The 21,414-nt window shown below is 48.9% G+C and overlaps 1 long non-coding RNA gene across 1 annotated transcript in view; it reads right to left on the reverse strand.

The window, feature by feature from the left end:
* Positions 1-10,725: 10,725 nt before the first annotated feature.
* The window catches only part of LOC144721361 (uncharacterized), a 35,054-nt gene continuing 24,365 nt past the window's right edge, over positions 10,726-21,414 (reverse strand). The window contains exons 2-5 of the long non-coding RNA XR_013585888.1: positions 20,653-21,282; positions 19,881-19,971; positions 13,866-13,905; positions 10,726-12,449 (exon numbers count right to left, since the gene is read on the reverse strand). This is a non-coding gene — a long non-coding RNA (uncharacterized LOC144721361). The remainder of the gene's footprint in view (positions 12,450-13,865; positions 13,906-19,880; positions 19,972-20,652; positions 21,283-21,414) is intronic.

Consider the following 21,414-nt stretch of genomic DNA (forward strand, 5'->3'; position numbering starts at 1 on the left):
GGCCGCTGACGCGTAGTGCAGTGCGAATGTGATTTGTAACTTCTATCCCGTGTTAATGTGTGCACCTGTCTTGCGGGGCGGTGTCGTTGTCTTGGTGTGCTCTGTGATTGTTGTTGTTGTCGTTTTGTGGCCTCGCCCAATCTTGCATTGAGTGTTGACAAATGGACAATATTTGATGCACTTGTGCAATTTGCACTTCTATACTTTATACATTGTTATATAAGTTTAGTGACTTGCTTGCCTACTGTCGTCTCTATGTTGCGCTCATGTCGGTTTGTTGTCGCTGCAACTCGCTCATCGGATTTCTCCCGGATAAATAAAGATTCTGATTCAATTCGATGTCACTGCCTTGCATTTGTTCTCTCGTGCACGTGGTCCTCTCTCGGCTGCAACTCCGAGCGTGCATCTCGCCACGCTTCTTCAGTTCTAGTTACCATTTTCTCTGCCCATGTCACCGTTTCTGGTCCACTTCTCAGGTGTGATTATCAAATTCCCAAACACCGAGTTTGTACTTGGCAGCATGAAGACTTTCAGCTTGGCGTTGGTCCTGTCTAAATTGCAGTTCACATCCCTGAACAAGGTTATGGCGCGCTCGGATCTGTGATCATTTTTTTTACGCGTGCATGGGGAGCGGTAGTGCAGCGGTTAGCGCGCTGCGCTACGAACCCGGCGACCCGAGTTCGATTGCCGCTCACGCCCAACACCAGTGACGATTGTCTGATCCGGTTCTGAGCCTCTACTAGGTCGACTCAGCCTCAAAATTAGTACCTGGTTTGGTGTGTAAAACGTCACCACTAGGGAGACAAAGGTGGCCGGGCGTGGTGCTGGCCTCGTGTGCCCTATCGGCCTTCGAAATACACTTGCCCCGAAAGTCTGTTAAAGCTATACGGGGGACCTTTGTCCTTGTGTAAGTGAGCGAGCAGGGGCAAGTTTTTCTCCTGAACATTGATTGTATGAGGTCATCAGCCCAACATCTGGCAGTGTGCCCTCTGGGTGCAGCACCTATAACGTGTGGGCTGACCTCACCACCACCTCACCACCACCACCACCACCTCACCACCACCTCACCACCACCACCACAGCAACAGCAGCAGCAGCATCCTGGGATTAGCGGCGTGAACAGCTCCGCGTGGCTGACTTCACGCCACCATCATCACCACCGTGATGATGGTGCCCCCGCTACCGCCACCCACGGAGGTTGCCTCTCCGTCATCCTCGCCGCACCGGATCGGGCACCGCGCCCCCTCATTCATTCCTCGTGGTCGCGACCGCACCGCTCCAGGGGGGGCGGGGGGGGGTCGAGTTACAACCGTGGGGTAGCCCCCCCGCGGCGTCCTCGCAGCTCCCTCCGTCTTTAATCTTTGGAAGTGCGCGGAATGGGGAGGACTTCACCTTTGTTTTTCGGCTCAATTCCCCGTGACTGACGTCCTTCGACTACCTTCGCTTCCTTTTCAATCGGCGTGTACGTTACGTCCGTCGAACTTCTTTCGCACCCTACGCAGCCAAGCGTGCTAATCGGAGGTGCGGGGGAAAGTCGACAAACTGAACACAAACAGCAGTACTGTAAATGTGTTTGTTATTCATTTTTTATTCCGTCTTTTTCCAATGATTATTCCAATTGCGCTCATCGGCGTTTTCCCTTCGAAGTGTCTGAAGCTAGCAGTGCACCTCCCTGTGCCAGAGAAGGGCTCTTGGAAGACACTCTTCTCACGGGTGTACAGCGCTTCTGATGACATTTCAATCGGCTTCATTATCCAACTCGGGCCACACCCCAGACAGTAGACGCAATTGAGTTTGTTTTTCTCATGTCAATCAAACCAAATTGTGGCACCCCCCAACATGAACTCGTGCGCGCACCTCGTAAAGCCACAAATTCACTCACAGTAAGTGCGACGGCGTGATACGTGCAGCGATTCCGATATTTGGAGGATTGAGGCTCTCCCACACAAAAAAAGCCCAGGCATTTGTGTGCCGTGTCAGTATGCGCCATACAGTACGGTACTTGCATGGGCCCGTGATTGAAAGCGTCTCTGAAGTGCACGCGCACCACTGAGCACTCCTTGAGAAGTGAGAGAGGCGTGAAGGGGCAAGGGCTCATAACGCGTGCACACGCGAGTGAATCAATCCTCTAAATCCTCGTTCACAGCGCAGGCCCGGTGACTCAGAGGTCAGGGCACTGATCCGACACTGCTGACAGCCCAGGTTCAAATCCAGGTTTCAGCCTCCTGTAATTAAATGGAATTTTCACGTCTAGTGAGCTGATAATCTCAGCGTGTTTAGTCCATGTCTGTACGTTGAACTCCTATCGCACCGTACGAACCAAACCGTGCTAATCGTAGGTGTGGGGGAAGGACAACAAACTAAACACAGAAAGTGGTTCTACAGAAATTAGTTTTCAATTTAGCTCCAGTGGCTTTCTAATATCGGAAGGAAGATGCGTTCCAAGACGGCCATGGGTTCAAAACAACAATTTTACTAGTTCGTACCACATGGCCAAAACCAATTGAATTATACAAATAACTGTATTTAAGCATGTTATCAAATAATACATTAGTTATTTGCCATGAATGGCATCACTACATATTTACCACCACCCTTGGTTTGAACAATCTGCTGTGGTCCATGGATTTGGTCACCAATATACTGCACAAAAATATAAACCATCACGTTACATTTGTTTTTGCACTTAATTTGAATGCAATTCCAGCTCTTGAGCATTATAAATGTTGAGTTGAATGTCACGTGATGAACATGACTCGCAGTGGCAGAGTGGGCGGGAAAATGCTGCCCCCTACTGTGCAGGTCAGAGGTCACTCGGGGATTTCAGAGTCAGTTCTGCGATGTCCGCTTTCTCCAACACGATGGCATGCACTGCTCTGTGAGAGATCGGAATGTATCCTTCGTCTCACAACACGCTACTGATATTACAGTCGAATCATAGTGGGGTTGGGAAAAAGACATCAACACATTAAAAAAAAATCTTCAATCACCATCCATAACGTGTTTACGTTCGAGAAAATGAAAATATACATCTTGCCCGAAGGGCGTCTCCTGCATACTTAGGCACATATTTTTCAGTTGCTGACCTGCCCCGAGCAAGTGCCCGCCCGCGTGTGCGAGAGCGTGTTTAGTGTTTACCGTTGCCAAGTGAGAGACATCTGTTCGGATAATTAGGGAGCCCGCGCCATTTCTCTGATGATGCCTCGAGCCCAGTACACGTGTTCATCACAAACGAGCAGAACGCAATCAACGGACGATGCCCGTCCGTTGGCATTTCCAGAAAAGGGCCTCTAACCATCTCCTGCCCCTTTACTCGACAGCCGGGCTGCAAACACTCCATGGACGGATGTGAAATTCCTCGGCAAAAACGGATAAAAAATATATATTTTCAGAAATTTCCGCCCAAAAGGAAAGGTAGTTTTTTGTTGGTTCTGTTTAACGTCTGCACCTGTTAAAGCAAAGCCGCAGCTCGACACCTCTCTTGGGATAAACAAAAACAACATTCATAGGTTGGTTTAAATGTATTTATTCATCACGTGTACCTGCCCTGGTGGCAATGTGGAATGGTGAGCACATTGGACTCTGGACTTGCGATCCAGAGGTTGCTGGTTCAATCTCCCGGTGTCTGCAAGTTTCCTAACTGCCCACCCTAACCCTCGCTTCTGTCCACCCACTGGTATGGATATATATAGCACAAAAACACACCTGCAATGTATAAACTGGTATTGGCCAAACATCTCAATGCTGAACAAAACAAGATCATAATCTTGATTTAGGCTTGAGGAATCCGGTAAGCTATTACGCTTTTTTCACAGATGTCAACAGTTACCTGCAAATTACTCAATTGGGATAACACAACGGCAGCATTGCCCCCTACTGCGGACATTTGGCAGCACCAAGTATTGAGACTCAGCGAGTTAAATAACCGTAAATACATTTTTTTTATGTGAACGTGTGCTTTTGGAACAAACACTGCTAACTCTTCAGACGGACCAAATCGCCTACAGCACATTCCATCACCACCAGACCAGGTGCCGTGATATACAGCCGGGCTGTCAATCACACGGAATAAAGACAAAGATCGCTGTTGGGGCAAGTATAGTTAGCAAGCACCTATTAAGGCCTGGGTGGTGTGGTCATGTGCCATGCCTGGCCGCAATTTGTCTCCCGAATGGTGATATTTACACAACACCATGTACTCATTTAAGGCTGAGCCGACCTCGGGGAGTCCCAGGACCAATTCAGATATCACTCTCCACTTGAGACCCATGGCAGACGAAAGGCAAAACGTTGCCACGTTCGTAGCGGACTGCGCTAACCACTGCACCACCGCTCCCCATTACCACACACACACCTGCCAACAAAGACATGTGGTGGTGTTGCCCAGGGAGTTTTGGATTTGATGCAAGAGACCGAAGGGCTAGACAAATGTATATATAATCATTATACGATGCAGTGTTAGCAGAACAGTTTCGCTGAGTCTCAACGCTCATTCTCAGCAGGGTCCTGCTACACTGCAATGTTTAGTGAGCACGCAACGCCGTCTTTGAGAGCGTGGTGGTCGAGATGCCGCCGTTCATTTCGGCGGTGGCGTCAATTCCTGCACAGAGACAGCTATTGTTTTTAAACGGCGGGGCGCTTGTGATGATAGCGTGCAAATAAACATCGTGTTATCAAGCCATAAAACACACATTTTCAAAGTTTACTTATGTTAGGAATGCGATGCTGCCATGGTCCAATGGTTAGAAGGCCGCATTTGCTGAGGTCACCGGTGCCTCTGTCCGCCCAGCGGTATAAATGGCGACACGACGGTGAATTGACAGGTCGCGAGTGGTGGGGTAAAGAGTGGATACGTCTCCACCTCTTCCAAGGCGACGTCTAATCAGTGTGGAAGAGTAGGCCAAAAACCCTCTAGAGGGACTCTCTCGAGCTCCATCGAGTGTGGGCTCCATCCACTAGCAGTGGCACAAGCAAGCAATTGCAGGGCTGCACCTTAATCCTCATCGTGATGTCTGGCCAATTCCACGAATTCGTATTTAGCAGTGATTATGGGATTTGCACTCGCTGGTTGACGCTCACGTTTTAAATGTCCAATGTTAACCTATTAGGAAAGGATCCTTCAAGTAAAGACCAAATCGATTCGCTCGGCACTTTAGGGACCTCATTCTATCGAGTCCGCCTTGCTGCTTGCATTGTCGAACGCGTGTGAATTTACGCTCGGACGTGAATTCCTGCGCAGCAAAAGACGGTTATTTCATGGGGCACTTTCGGTGATAGCCTGTAAACTAAGCATGCGGCTTTATTGCGCTATTCGGCCGTAAAACAAACACACGCACACGCACATAAAAAAAAGCATTCCGAAACATCACTTATTCCAGGGATAAAAGGACCGTACAAACAGGATGGGCGGTATGGCACGCCTCGCGCGCGCTTACGGGACGGTCCAGGTGCTCGTTCGGGAAATCTGCGGCACGGGACAACAAGCCCCCCCCCCACGCCTCCCCTGTATGCCCATGGCCTTGTATTTATATTTGACTGCCTGTCAAACGTGATTCATGTCTTGGTTTTTAAACGCACGCACACCTTGGGTCGATTACAGACTTTAATGAAAAGCGAGCGTATGTTATGCTCTCTCTCTCTTTCTCTCGTGCACGGCAACACTCGCACGCTGTGTCTTTATTTGTTCGACGCATTCTTAGTGAGTTAGTTCGTTAGTTAATTCGTTTATCAAGTTTTTGAGCCAGCTGGCCTGGATTGGGCAATAACTTTGACCACTTTTCACCCAGGCAACTGCAGAGCACAGACGAAGTGTTTCTAAACCAACGTTAATACGAACAATAACATATTTAAGAATCACAGTGAAGAAACAAACAACATCTATGCTATTTCAGAGACGAACAACAAATACAAAATGTTTAAAGCTTAAAATCTCATCAATAGTTGCAGTACCCAAACAGGCACGCTTTCTCACCGAGGTCCGAAAGTGTTGATGGGTCAGCCGTGTCGATCCGTTAATTTCCAACGTGTGGTCACGATAACTATCGTACAGATGACCCACGAGAAATTAGACTTCAGAGTGAAGTTTCGTTGCTATTAGTTTGTTAACCCAAGAGAAAACCACAAAAAACGCAATATATGCGTCGATTACATTGCCTTGAAAGGAAAACGTATATAATGGGTGATAATCGCGCATTGGCTCGCTTATGCATGGTTGTTTATTCCTGGTTATTTTCTCACTGCGACACTCTTGATTTAAAAGACAATAAATTTTCAATTTAAAAGCCATTTAATTGTGACCCACCATTGCAAGACGACGCACAAACACGAGGAAGACTTGCACATCTGGAAAGTTTGAAGGCAAATGGTTGTGGAGTATTTTTTTATTGGTTGAGCACGGTCGATGACAACAAGGCTCGAAGCCAGATGTGGCGTAGATGGTGGCAGAGCTGATGAAGCCGGCTCATCGGGAGAGACAGTCTCCTCTATTATGCATCGTGGTCACCCATCCGAGCAATATCCAGGCTCAGTTGGTTAATTGACCATAGGCCCACACCGTCAACACACTTCGTCACGACCAGGGCGAATGTTCTCACTCGATATTTTCTGGAACGCTGCTACTCCGGCTGGCTTGGGAATCGAGATTTTATCGTAGCGTAAGGCACTACCGATAGAGTACAGGTTATGCCTACATCAATAATATTCCTTTACGATCGTACCCTACATTCCTGCGATCCTGTGCACAAGTATCATGAGGATAAAGAATAAAGGCGAGATGGATGTGGCGTGCCAAAATCATTCACGGAACAGTTCACGCTGAAAATGAAGCCCTGTTCTTGCCACAGATTTGCGGCGTTAGTGGCAGCACGTGGTCGGAATGGTGGCGAGAGAACACGAGGGGGCATTCCGCACAGATTGGCCGACATTTACTGGAATCGATTATTGCCGTGGAGACGAAGGGCCGTAATGACAGGGGGTGTCGCTGTTCAGAACAGGAGCTAAATTCCTGGGTAGAGCGGCCGGAAAGTTTGGGGCACGTTAATGGACGCCAGACCGAAGAAATACATCCGAAGGCAAAGCAGCCGCTTTTAGAGAACCTCACACTCGTGTTTATTTGGCTTGGATTACGACATTTCTGTGGTGGCCGAGTGTTTTCTTTGTTGCGTCCTGTTTTAAAATACTCAAACGGTGTTGCTGTGGGAAATAAAAAAAACCCAACAAAAATCTGGCAACTGTTCCTTTTCAATGTCATAAGCGTATATATTTTTGATTTAATAAAAAAAACGTTGAAAATATATTTACTGTATTCCAATTCCATTTTTTTGGTCATGAATTATCATCAGCAACAACAACAGCAGCTTAAGGCATCGCTGGGCCGCTGCCATTTCTTAAGGTCTTGCGACGGAACAATTCAAATAGCTCCCACACACGAGCTGGCTTCATCATGCCCAATGCCTTGACTGTCACTCCAGCATAATATGACTTACACCTACACATTCCACAGGTAGTGACTAATCCCATATCTGCATTTTCCATAAATATGCTAAATTCCTCTGTTGATATGTAAATTCCTTTGTCATGGTGCTCTTTTCTCTAACCCCTGCTTAGATATACGCTGCCAAGCTTGGTGGTGTTCATTCGGACGCTGTCTTTCCGACAGCCCTGTTCTTCACCTGAGGACGGCTGCTTGCGTTGTGGCCGGAACGTCGTGAGAATTGTATTTTATTATGTTTTATTTTTATTATTTTATTATTTCCCTTCTATGTGACTTTACCGAAAGAACCAAGAAGATGTCACTCCACCGTCAAGTCTCAACCACTGGATAGCGGTGTCCACCCCAACACCCACTTGCTTCACAGTCGCTACACTAGAAGTGGCTTGTGCAGGACACGTTCACTCATCCACGTGGTCTTCTTGGTGTCACGGCGTCATTTGCTCCGTTCCCCTTGCCATTGATTCAAACCCCCTGCGAAATCGATACATATTCACAACTGGGGAAGGGGCGGGGAGTGTAATTGGTGTTAGTCCTCTGGTCTAACACTGTTTGAGTTGGGCTCTAAAGAATGCTGTCTCTGGTGTGGACCAATCAGCTTCAAAGACAATGCATCATCATTTCCTACCAGAGCATGTTTTTTTTTTGTTTGTATGTAATGCAGACATCCTTGCAAAAGGTTTCAGTTTGGTGTTTAAACATCTTAATACAACTCCTGTTTTATTGACAGAACGGGTAAAACCTATTCTTATATTATATTTTGATACTGGCAAGGCAGGTCCCATGATGAGAATATTTGTTTGAACATTGCACTGCCGTACTTTTCGTGGCTGCAGGACTCACGTGAACTAGCTACATACAACGTATACGCGTCCAAGACAATCACGCAACGATCCATTGCCGACATCACGAGCATAAGAATCAACTTTAATACAATTTAATCAATGAAGTGTTACACCGCTAATGTTGATGAGCCTTTTTTTCCTCTCTCCAAAATACGCACATTGAGTATATGATAAATAAGGGTTAAAGGATACGCTGCACGTGTGTCATGTATGTAATTAGCATGAGCGTCTGGGTTATCAATGAAGTAGCATGAGGCTCCTGGCAGGAATCACACGAGGAGGAGGAGGGGGGGCACTCACTCGTTCCGGGTTCCTGTCTCGCGCACGAGCAAACACAACAACAACAACAACAAATCCGACACCCACAGTGGAGCGATCGGATAAAACATTTAAAACCAAATCAAACTTTCGGTCATGAAAAAGGTCAGAATCTGTATTTAAACTCGAGGAATCCGATGAGCTATGAAGCTGTTTTACCACAGACGTTCAGAATGGGCGAGTCAGCAAGTTACGGAAAAACCAAACGGTGAAGGCGCAGCCCTGCAAGTGCTTGCTTACGCCACTGCAGGCGCCAGGGCCTCCACTAGAGGTCGCTCCAGTGAGCCCTTCGAGAGAGTATTTTGCCTCCTCTTGCAGGCTGGCGAGATGTTTTGGAAGAGGAGGGCGTGCCCACACTTTACCCCACCACACGTGAGCTGCCAATCAACTGACTGTGGTTGTACCCATCTATGTACCACCGCTGGGTGGGCAGAGGCGGTAAAATTCAAGACCCGGACTGGCCATAGGGCAGCAGTCCATGGGGTAAATGCCCCGGTGGGGCGGTCCATTCCAAGGGCCGCCGGTATGTGTGGGGAAATTGCAAAGTGATTAGTGTAATTTATTAAAATATTTCATTTATGCTATTTACACTCTAATTAAGTCCCATATTTGGGCCAATGAGTTAGCACGGAAAAATGACGTTAATACGACACATCACAAATCTAGCTTGTAAACTGTTTGTGGCAAAACCCACGCAAAAATAATCACGGACAAAAAGGCGGCGAAAATACGAAAAGGTGTGAGATTAAAAATTATGGGAGATAAAATGAATAATGAATGATTGCCCATATCTCGAATTTGTGCCGGTGTGTTTGTAAATGCCTGGTTCGATTGTTAGACCCAGCCCGCCATTGGACTTGCCCCATTGTTTCAACTGCCACGCCAGGAGATCGAATCGAGCCGGACGACCTCTGGATTGCAAGTCCAGTGTTGATAACCGTCACGCCCCCGTGGCGGCTTTCACAATAATCCGTGGGTAGGCTAAACAATAATTATCCACCCGATAGGAAGTCTGTCCCTTGAGACAACGTCATGTGTGGACCAAAGGCTTCAAAGAGACCCGAACTCCGTCCGCAAATTTTTGACGTGCGGGCACAATCTTTGTCTAGCTGCACTTCTCAAACGTCAGGACATGTCACGTTTGTCAAGTTTTTGAAGCAAAGCTGTGTGGGAAAATTCCGTGCTCTACAATGTTTGTGAGCATTTGATGGGGATACAAAAAACTAACTAATATCCCACTGAGAACATGATTAATACAATAAATAAGCAGAGCGGGTTGTGAAAAACTGACTATAATGCAAAGCACGTCGACCTCATTAACGTGTTTATATCATTTTAGATTTAATTATTTTTAAAGGCCTCCAAATTTGCTTCTAAATTGACCACGAGACGGCTGTTAACTGCCCACGTGTCGACCTTGGCTCATTCAGGCAAGAATTGAACATCACATTGCCAATTAGGGCCCGTCACTATTATTACAGTAATTTAAATTCTTTCTTGCAAAAAAAGTGTTGCTAAATGATTTCCCTCACTAAGAATTCATACTTTTCTTTTTTCATTAGGGTCCTGGGATGTTTGGCCAATTCCACAAATGAGCATTTGGCTTCGGTGTGAGCCAAACCTAGAAAACCCGGAGGAAAACCCCAGCACCGCTCCACTGCATACGAGGGAGGGAGGGGGTGGGTGACGATAAATCCGGCCATCTCCTGGCCACACCTCGCAGCCCCCACGCCGACAACACCTGGCAAGCCCTGGTGGTGGCGAGCCACCAATCCAAGTACCATGCAGGCCACAAACACATTCCTGCGGAGGGAGCTGGTAGGAACGTTAGGTTGCTCGGTCAATGGCCAGGGTCAACGGCGGCGTGGTGTATTCTGCAAATATAGCCGACTGTGAGGGCGGGCACAAGCCGGCGTGAGTAGGTTAAACGTTGATAAAGGCACCACGGGGTGACCAGCTCCTCCCCACCAGCCCCATCCCTCCCACCCCCCACCCAGCCCCTCCCCACCCTCCCCTCCCCACCCTCCCCTCCCCACCCAGCACCCTCCCTCCCCACCCAGCCCCTCCCTGCACGACGGACGGACGGACAGAATAATCCCGTGTGGGCTGGTGGAACCAGTGGGTTCCTACCAGTAACAAACTCTGCTCCGCTTTGAGTCTGGGGCGCACGTTCAGATGGCTTGGTGGCAGGCGCCTCGGTACATCTCGGCGAGTCCCGAGTTGCGAATGCAAGCACGTGGTTAAGTAAAACAAAAAAACACCGAATCGCATTTTGAAGGCCTCCGGTCTGCGGGTTTCTTATTATTACACGAGACGAAGGAACGTTTTCATCTTCCCGTGCCGTGAGAGGAAACGAGTGTTCATAAGCAACAAACAAAGGGATGACATCGCCCTCCAGGCATCTCAACCTGACTCAATGCCCGGTCAGATTACCCTCACGGAGCTCTCAGAAGGAAGAAACATACAGAATATCTTAAGTCGTTTAAACCGCCGAAATGAAAGTCGTACATTCTTTAGCGTTTCATTTTGATTACTCGTTTGTTATCAAGTCTTTGCAAGTCTTTTCAGTGCCATATTATTTATTCGAATGTTTGACGTGGATAATCCCTTGAGATGGAGCATCCCAGTTAGCAAGGGTGCCCAGGGTGTAGCGCGCGCGCGTGTGTGATTACGCACGTGTCGTCAAGACGAGCGGTGGAATTTCTCTCAATCCGATGGGCGGACGCGACTTACGCTCGCAATTGAATCAATAATCGATACAAGTTTTTTTTTTCGGTTTTCATTGTGGTGAATACAACGGCCTCGAGTGGCTGTAGGAATCACACGAACCAATCAACACACTAATAATCAAAAAGCGACGATTCTCAACGCGGGCGATTTGACCTTTCGCGATAGATGCTCGTCGGACGCTCGTTTGATCGCTACGCGCCGAGTAGAAAGGTGAGAGAAGTCGAGGCGATAACACAGACACATTGAGTTTGTTTCTGGTGTCGGCCGATCAGTTTCAAAGACAATACATATATCACCGGAACATGTTTTTGTTTGCATGTTCACCACAACAAGTACTCATACTCTTGGTTTTTTCGGTAATGTCACGTAGGTAAAAAATGAAATTAAAATACATTTTAATTAAGCTTCAAATCTAGAAACATCAAGCACTGTGTGTGGTTAATGCAGACATCATTCTTTTTGGTGGTTGAACATTTTAACACTTCCTGTTTTATTGCCAGAGAGGGTAAAACCTATTCTTACACATTTAGTTTGTTTGTTTGCACAATATCAGGCTTGACAGAATGAAGCCAGGGCCCTCGCGCCCTCTGCGCAAGCGCTTGATTTGTGGCTGTCCAGAGTTCCCGAGTGACCTTGACAGCACAAACCACTCTCGCTTGTCAATCACCGTCGTCACCGCCATCATCATCGCAAAGCCTCTCCCCGCCCACGCTGACAACGCTGACCTGTGAGGCAGAGATTACCGCCGCTCGCATTAAAATCTTCCCTCGTCGCCAATGAGTGACGATCCCCTTTGATGACGCTCGGCGATTCCCCCTTTGTTCCCGGTTCCTATTAAAATTTCGGCTCCAGGGGAGATGTGCCGTCCCCCCCCCGCCACCTTGAGCAGGCTTAGAGGTGGCTTACGGAGCTGAGACGAAGGCCGCCTTGGCAGAGCCGCGCGTCCCCCCCGCCCCCCGCTTGCTGCTCGCCGAATCGGAGGACGAAAATCCACGATGGGGCAGCAGCGATGCCACCGCGTGGCGAGACGGGGGCCTCGCACGGGGCGACCGCCTCTCTCACTCCGGCTGGGAGGGACCCCACAGGGAATGGGATGGCGAGAGACAGAGAGACGCGGCTTTTAGGAATAAGGAAGGGTCAGACGGACGAATTGGCCACGTGTGTGCGTGTGCGGGAGAGGTGGATTGGGTGCGATGTGGGAGCGGCAATGTCGCGATCAGCGCGCTGTGCTACGAAACCCGATTCCCGCTCACGGCCAACACCGGTGACGATTATCTGAACCGGTGCTGGGCCTCACCTAGGTCGACTCAGCCTCAAATGAGTACCTGGCGCGGTGTGCAAACATCGCCATAGAGGAGACAAAGGCGGCCGGGCGTGGAGCTGGCCACCCACCCCCTTGTGTGCCGCGCCGGCCTTTATAGGTGCTCGTTAACAGCACTTGCCCCCAAAGTCTGTTAAGGCTTCACGGGGGATCTTTGCCTTGTAACCAATACAAGGCTGTCGAACTGATGAGAATTAATTCTTGAAAACAAACCTTCCAGTCACCACCAGCACGCAAGGTGGATTCTCACTCTCTGTGCTAACGGCCGTTTTACGAGTGGAGCAGATCAAACATTTACCGGGCCCTCGTTGGGGCGAGGTGGTCATCGATTGACGCTTTGAAGTCGCACCAGCAAATCGAGGCCGAGTGTCAGGAGCTCATTCCGCGTCTACGACCTTCGCGGGCGATGAGCGAATGCCCCCCCCCACCCACCTCCCCGCGCGGGGGAATTAGAAAGGGGATTGAGATCTCTGCCATCTCCCCCCACCACCACCACCACCCCCTTGTGGCCTTTGCCGTCGCTTGTTCTTTCACCGCTGATCCGCACCCTGAACACAATCCCTCTAAGCCCCCCCCCCTCCTGTGCTACTGCTGTGTCGGCGAAATGACTTGTGATGTAGTGGTAACAGAAAGCACATTCTGGGCGCGGGGAGGGTTTCGTGGATATATTAATGCAGTGAAGTCATTTATTTATCCAGAACAAGAAAAAAAACCTCACTGCGTCTCTCGGCTCCTTTCTTTCGAGAGAGTCCTGAATATAACTAAATGTGGGAAAAAGCAAAGCTAAAGGCTGAGTGACCCTAGCAGTTCAAGAGGCAACACGGATTATTGCAAAAAAATATGGGTGCATAAAAAAACCAGCTCGAGTAAAAACTCTCCCAACATCACGAGGCGGTTGACTAAACATCCAATAAATCTCTCATCTCAACTTCGTCTGCATCGCACTTCCATCATCTCACTATATTCCTGCGTCTTTTGGCTCCGTCTCTCTCGCCTCGCTGCATCTCGCTCGTCTACATCTCTCTCTCTTTCCTCACCACATCCCTCTCTCTCTCTCTCACCGTGCCTACGTCTCTTCTAGGATTTTATGAAATGAAAAAGGGGGCCATGAATCGTTTCTGCCTCGGGCCTCCGAGAGGGCAGCACCGACAGGGTTGCTCACCTTGACTGCGCAGTCCTCGTCACCATCACCGGCCATTGCGCTGGCGAAACGAAGCAACAGTTCAAAGGTCACCCTGGGGTCAATCGCTAGGCCCGGCAATCATAGCTAAAGTGTCACGCCGTCAAATCACGCTCAAGTTTCACAATCACACTAAAGTGTCACACAGCCACAATCACGCCAAAGTGTCACAATCACGCGCGTGTTTCCCGCACATCAGGACGACAAAGCCATGAACCATGGCGGTGCAGGTCACCTTGCAAGCCGGCATGTGGCATCGCAACACGCGCGTGCGTATGTAAATATATATACATACGTACATACTAATATGTTGAACTTCTTTCGCACCGTACGTAGCCAACTGCGCTAATCGTATGTGCGGGGGGAAGGACAATAAGCTAAACACAAAAAATATTTTCTAAAGAAATTCACTTTCAATTACAGATTTAAAAGTGCATAACTCCAGTGGCTTCCGATACCGTACACACACGCTGGAGCTGCACCTAAAGTCTCGTTTTGTTAAAAGTACATTTTAAGTGCATATGCTTATTATAAGCGAGTCGATTGGGCACTGCACATGTGTATTTACCGTACTAATCCGCATCTAATCTAATTTATATTTACATAGAAGAGCACCTTCACTCAAGGCGCTTGGCACAGCTCACACAACGACGCCAGAATGTCGTGATGGAGTTGGCAGGGACAGCGCGACAAGGGTTGAGGAATGAGTGATAGCAGCGATAAAGGGGTACTTGGGGATCACGAAAGGGCTACATGGGAGGGACGGGAATGAGTGGAGGGGCGAGGGGAGGGAAGAGAATGGGCAATGGAAAAGAGGCGATGCTTTAAGAGAGGAACGGAAGGAGGTTACAGAGCGGAACTGCTCAATGCACAGGGGTAGTGTTGGGTCTATTGACAGGACTCTTTGGTTTTTTCGGTAAAGTCACGTAAAAAATAAATGTGAAAAACAACTAAATTAAATCAAAATGATTTTGGCTGTAACGGTTCCACCTGAAGACGGAAGCTTGTGTTGCCTCCGAAAAGTCGTGATTTAATTTAGTTTTTTTTACCTACGTGACTTTACCGAAAAAAACAGTATGAATCCTTTCAGTCACGAAAACTTCAAATCTCGAATCTATTAACAGTGTTTAGTAATGGGTAGTGTTTAGTCTATGGGTAGTGTTTAGTCTATGGGCAGTGTTTCATCTGTGGGCAGTGGTTAGTCTATGGGCAGTGTTTCGTCTATGGGCAGTTTTGGTCTATGGGCAGTGTTTAGTCTATGGGCAGTGTTTTGTCTGTGGGCAGTGTTGAGTCTATGGGCAGTGTTGAGTCTATGGGTAGTGTTAGTCTATGGACAGTGTTTAGTCTATAGGCAGTGTTTTGTCTGTGGGCAGTGTTGAGTCTATGGGCAGTGTTTAGTCTCTGGGCAGTGTTAGTCTATGGACAGTGTTTAGTCTATAGGCAGTGTTTAGTCTATGGGCAGTGTTTAGTCTCTGGGCAGTGTTAGTCTATGGACAGTGTTTAGTCTATGTGCAGTGTTTAGTCTGTGGGCAGTGTTGAGTCTATGGGCAGTGTAGAGTCTATGGGCAGTGTTGAGTCTATGGGCAGAGTTGAGTCTATGGGCAGTGTTTAGTCTCTGGGCAGTGTTAGTCTATGGACAGTGTTTAGTCTATGTGCAGTGTTTAGTCTGTGGGCAGTGTTGAGTCTATGGGCAGAGTTGAGTCTATGGGCAGTGTTGAGTCTATGTGCAGTGTTGAGTCTATGGGCAGTGTTGAGTCTATGGGCAGAGTTGAGTCTATGGGCAGTGTTGAGTCTATGGGCAGAGTTGAGTCTATGGGCAGTGTTGAGTCTATGGGCAGTGTGAGTCTATGGGCAGTGTTGAGTCTATGTGCAGTGTTTAGTCTGTGGGCAGTGTTGAGTCTATGGGCAGTGTTGAGTCTATGGGCAGTGTTGAGTCTATGGGCAGAGTTGAGTCTATGGGCAGTGTTGAGTCTATGGGCAGTGTTAGTCTATAGACAGTGTTTAGTCTGTGGGCAGTGTTGAGTCTATGGGCAGTGTTGAGTCTATGGGCAGAGTTGAGTCTATGGGCAGTGTTGAGTCTATGGGCAGTGTTGAGTCTATGGGCAGTGTTAGTCTATGGACAGTGTTTAGTCTATAGGCAGTGTTTAGTCTATGGGCAGTGTTTAGTCTATGGGCAGTGTTGAGTCTGTGGGCAGTGTTGAGTCTATAGGCAGTGTTGAGTCTATGGGCAGTGTTTAGTTTATTGGCAGTGTTGAGTCTATGGGCAGTGCTGCGTAATGTACAGAGGCAGTTTATAGCAGCGGAGAGGTGCAAGTAGGGAGAAGGACAAAACACGAGATTGGGCACGGGGAGAAGGAGGGACACACAGAGAGAGAGAGAGAAGATTGGTGAAGGAATGGGACGAGAGGAGGGGACGTGGATGGAGATGAGAGAGACGAAATAGGGTGGGGGCATGGCCATCGATGTTGACGTTTGTTTGTTGGGCTCTCGATGCACGCGTAGATTTGCACATCACAATCTTTATCAGATGTGTATGATTTAATGTTGATACGATTCTTAGAGTTGCATGACTTTCTATTAGTAGTGTTTTAGATGTCCGTATCAAACAAACGATGAGTGTCAGAGCCTTCCCATGATGTGCGGGTCATGGGGGTTGAGGTTGGTGAAGCTGACGAGCGTAGACGTTGGAGCATGGTACAGACCAAAAGTGCATTTTGCTGCACTGCCCTCTGTTGGCAACGTAGCAGCAGCAGCAATAGCACCTGCTTCATGCAGTGCAGGTGAGTAAGTGGGTGAGTGAATGAATGAGTTAATGATTGACCGAGTTGCTGAATGAATGAGTGTGACTTGAGGAAATGAGTGCAAAATTAGTGAGTGGGTGAGTGAGTTTGTGAGATTTTGAGTGAGTGAGTGAGTGACTGACTGAAGGAGTGATTGGGATAATGAGTGAGTGAGAGTCTGAGTTCGTGGGTGAGTGAGTGGGTACGTGAGTGAGTGGTTGAGCAAGTGGATGGCATAGCCCAAGCAGCAGCAGCAGCAGCCTATAACACCTTGCTTTGTACACTCGGTGCTAGTCCATACAAGCGCTGTCCAGGCTCAACGCTGCTTAGCTTTCGAGATCTTACGAAATCGCATGCATTGAAGGTGATTTTGTAAGAGGCACTGCTGTAATATACATGCCATGTTGTACGTGTTTCTGTTATAATGCAGTGCACATGATGAGGCTGTATATGCGACACTTCATGTTCGAAGGTAGTGTTCATCATGGTCAGATTCGCCAAGTTTTGTTGATTTGTGTCATCTAAACGGTAAATATTTTTCCCGGACAGAGAGATCCGGCTCAACTCACGCTTCTTCGCATCGACATCACCCAGTGACTCTTGGCCAACTCTCTACAGCCCTCGTGCATTAACATATTAATATATACACAGAACATCTTACGTACAACGTATGGGGGGGGGGGGGGGGTGCGCTTGTGCGTGGCTGTGAACAGAGATCAACAGAGCCATGGGGACTCGCTGCAGCTCGTAAGCCGGGGGGGTTTGTAGCCGGAGTGCTCGACGCGGCTCAGCGCGCCTCCACCACAGTGCAGGCGTTGATCTCCGATAGCGATGAATGCATTGGGGAACGCGTTTTTTTTTGATGACGCGGATGCGATTGGGATGCAACGCGATCGAGCGAAACGGAACTACGTCACAGCGCGAGTAGGAATAAGCGGTTGTACGGCTGCCTCGGCGGAGCGTCATCGCACGAGGCATTGGGATGCTGCTGGATGCTTCTAGATGCTACCCCACGCGCCTCGGTTTTTGTGCGGCCTGCGTACGCATCTCGCATTGTTATCGCCGACTGTGCTTTACCCTACATTATATAATATGTATGATAACGCGGTTGTTCTTCAGGAACGCAACTACTTCAGCGTGATAAGAGAACAGACTGTACCGACGTATATGTTGAACTTCTTTCGCACCGTACGTAGCCAACCGCGCTATTCGAAGTTGCGCGGGGGGTGGGGGGGAGACAACAAACGAACACACGAAGAACAGCGGACGCCCCTCTCGCTGAGCCCCGGGCCTGAGATCAACTTCGGTCTCGCGGGGTGGCCGGGTGGTGGCTTGTCCGTAGGGTTGATCGTGGCCTGGGGCCGACGAGGAATCAGCCACTTCGAAACCGATTTACCGGCTGGCGTTATTCAAACACAGCATGTACGGCACAAGCTCACGAAGCCGGACTCACGGAGAGCAAGCGAGCGAGCGAGAGAGATCACAAAGTGAGCTCTGGCAAAGCACGTGGCAGACTGGTGCCACCATTGAACCGGTGATTTTGAGAATGTCCGCCCACGATGGTGGTGGCGGCAAGATTATTTTAGTAACAGAAATAATGAAAACACGTATTTAATCGACAAAAAAATGCATTTCAGCCCACCACAAATCACATTTTCGCCAGCCGTCTGTGATCTTACCGGTTTAGTTCGAGGGTGGTTGTTGATCGGCACTTTGGCTGGAGCTACAGAGGTCACCTCAGGTCGCGTTGGACCAGAGTTGCAAGGCCAGGGGTTCTCAAACTCCATTCCTTTTACACTGTCGTCAATGTCCACTGCTTTACGTCCACCAATAATTCAGAAGTTTGTGTGGTGGCACATGCTCGCGATCCAGCACTTCGAAGGCAAGGATGGTGGATCGTGGAGAGATTTGTGAGCTTCCAAAACTGGTGGACTTTGAAGTTGCTAAGAGCTGCCTAGGAGGTGGGAATTCAGCAAGTGGGTTAGCGGAATTGTATGTGTGGGTATTTGAGTGTTATCCCCTCCTGTGTGTGGTGGGGTTTCTCCAGGCACATCAGTAATCTCTCACATGTGAACCACTCATTCATATGAATGCCCAAACATCCCAATGTGGAAGGACTCTCATGCAAGAGTCTTGAGAGTCCATGCGGATGTCCTGACCAGTTCCTTCTTAAAATGGTTTCACACGTGGGAGTAATTTGGTAGTATTCTGAGAAAAGTCACACTATGAGAGGTTGACAGAAGACAGTCTGTCGCACAGACGGGTTCTCGATCCCGCTTGCTGCACTGCCACCTCCAATCCACCTCTCAAACCCAGTGGGTTTCGGGGCGTTTGACATATCAACGTGAACCACCAACCTTCGCCTCAAAAGCGCCGATATGCAGGAGCGTACCGTACACCCACCGCTCATGAGTTTGAGAAGCCATGGCAGGACACACGAACGCGCCGTGACGTCACGGACATGGCAATGAGGAGTGGCACTGCTGATGGGGCAGAGGAGCGAGCGGGTGGGGGGGGGGAGTGGGGGCGAGGGAAGGGGGTCGATGGCCTCGATGAGTTCATCAGAGGCGCACCCAGGTAGGTGGAGGAGGTGTGTGGGGGGATCAAGGTTATTCGATTGCCCTTATATGTCGTCGATAATTTCTGTTTGATTTTTTTCACGAATGTGGAACTGATTGCCACGTCGGACGCAGCGCGTGTGCGATGCAGTCGTGGGTGCGTCGTATGAAGTCTGTTGTCCTTCCTCCGCACCTCCGATTAGCACGGTTGGCTCCGTACGGTGCGAAAGAAGTCAAACATACGTACATCCAAGACGGAAAGAAAACGAAATAATTTGGCAAACTTGTGTCATTACGACATTACTCTTGGTAGAGGAAAACTATAGACACATTTTTTGTTTTATTAACCAGGTAAGGCCCAGTGACCTTTATTGCTTTTTGTTTTCCCAGAAGCGACCTGGCCACAAGTGACAGCTCAACGAAGTGGCTTCTCGTCTGGGCATCTAAATCAGACAAATCATCTAAACGCGTGACGTTGATTCTGAATGTGGAGAGAGACACGCAAACTCCACATATACAGCAGGCGTCAGGGTCGGGATCGAACCCAGTACCTCCTGTATACCAGGCGAGCGAGTTAACATCTCCTAGCCACCGTGGCGCCAAGCAATGTGCCCCTCTGGAGAGTTTCCCCGGGTGCGTAGTTGGCTCCGGGTACGCACCGCTTCGTTACTCCGCTCATCTCCGCCGCAGCCGGCATCCCGCGAGGAGGAGGAGGAGGCGGCGCCTCCCACGTAGACTCCGCCGTAGTTCCTTCGCGCGATAGATCAATAAATAGATAGAGAACCATCACGCCGCCGAGCGCTTCTCCAGGCCGAATCGTCGTGAAGGAATGAGGTCTCTTTCAACGTTGCGGTGTATTTTTGTTGTTGTTGTTGTTGTCGCCAAAGCCATCGAAGATGCGCTGTGCCTCATGGCCCCCAATGGCAACTTTCACGAAACGGCCGAACCCATCACCTCGGCCGTTTAATCTGCGCCGTTGGTGGTGACAAAAATCAGATGTCGAGAGACGCTGGCCAACACGGGTATTGGGCTGCCTCATTCCTTCTTTAGGTTTTCACCAGATAAATAGCAAAAGACATTCGCCATTTATCTACGTTTCCCCCCTTTCCATCTGTATGTGCATCTGTCTCTCTCTGCCTGTATCCATCTGTCTGTTCACAGGATCACCAAAAGGTGCTTGAAGGTCCAGGTGACGTTGCCAGCTGAGACCCCACTGCCCTTTCTGAGGCTTCCTCCGACCTGAGGCCTAGGACAAAGTTCCCTCCCCTGTGGCCCTGTCTATCCAAATCCCATCTGTCCATCCGTCAATCCACCTGCCTCTCCCTCTGTCTGCCTGCCTGACCGTCTGTCCGCCTCTTCTATCCATCCAGCAGATGAAGCCTATAGATGTGTCCGCCTGATTTTTGCGCGAAGAAACAATGTCTTCCCTACCTTCTCGTTTCCTCTCGCTGCTCCTCTGGTAGGGAGGTGCAGAGGTGGGATGACTGGGTGGGAGGTCTGGCGGAGGGTGTGTTGGGGTCAAGGGTTGACGGGTCACAGGGGTCACGGGGATTGCAAGGGACAAGAAGAAGTGGGCAGCTCAGAGGGGAGCAACTTCAGGGAAACTCACGTGGCTACGACTACTGGGACACGGTACCGGCAATTCTCGACCGTCAAAGGGGCAGCAGCAGAGGCTACGTTTGGAGGAAAGTGTGAACTCGTTACCTTCCTTTCTCCTCGTCACAGATGGTCACATCCGTTCTGGGAGGTCGTGGCGAATGGAAAGTACACAGTTAAAACGGGTAACAGTTCTCAGAATTGAATGTCTAGGAATGTTCGTATTTTAAAATCGAGATCAACGTAAATTCATATAATTCACATCGCCGAGCGGTTGAGTTGCCCCGAGTTTACACCATTGGAACCTCCTTTGCCAGTAGCAAAATATGATGAAAAAAAATGTTTTACCGTTTTATCTGGCAACAAAACTGACACCCTTTTTTTTACAAGGAGCCATGTTTGCATTGACCACAATACCTGCGGTCGGAATGCAAACAAAAAACACAACTCTGATAATGTATGCACCTTCCTTCAAGGAAAAACACAACTCTGATAATGTATGCACCTTCCTTCAAGGAAAAACACAACTCTGATAATGTATGCACCTTCCTTCAAGGAAAAACACAACTCTGATAATGTATGCACCTTCCGGTGCTG

Source organism: Lampetra planeri, chromosome 11 (genome assembly GCF_965212315.1).
Source record: "Lampetra planeri chromosome 11, kcLamPlan1.2.h2, whole genome shotgun sequence".
Taxonomy (NCBI): Eukaryota; Metazoa; Chordata; class Hyperoartia; order Petromyzontiformes; family Petromyzontidae; genus Lampetra; species Lampetra planeri.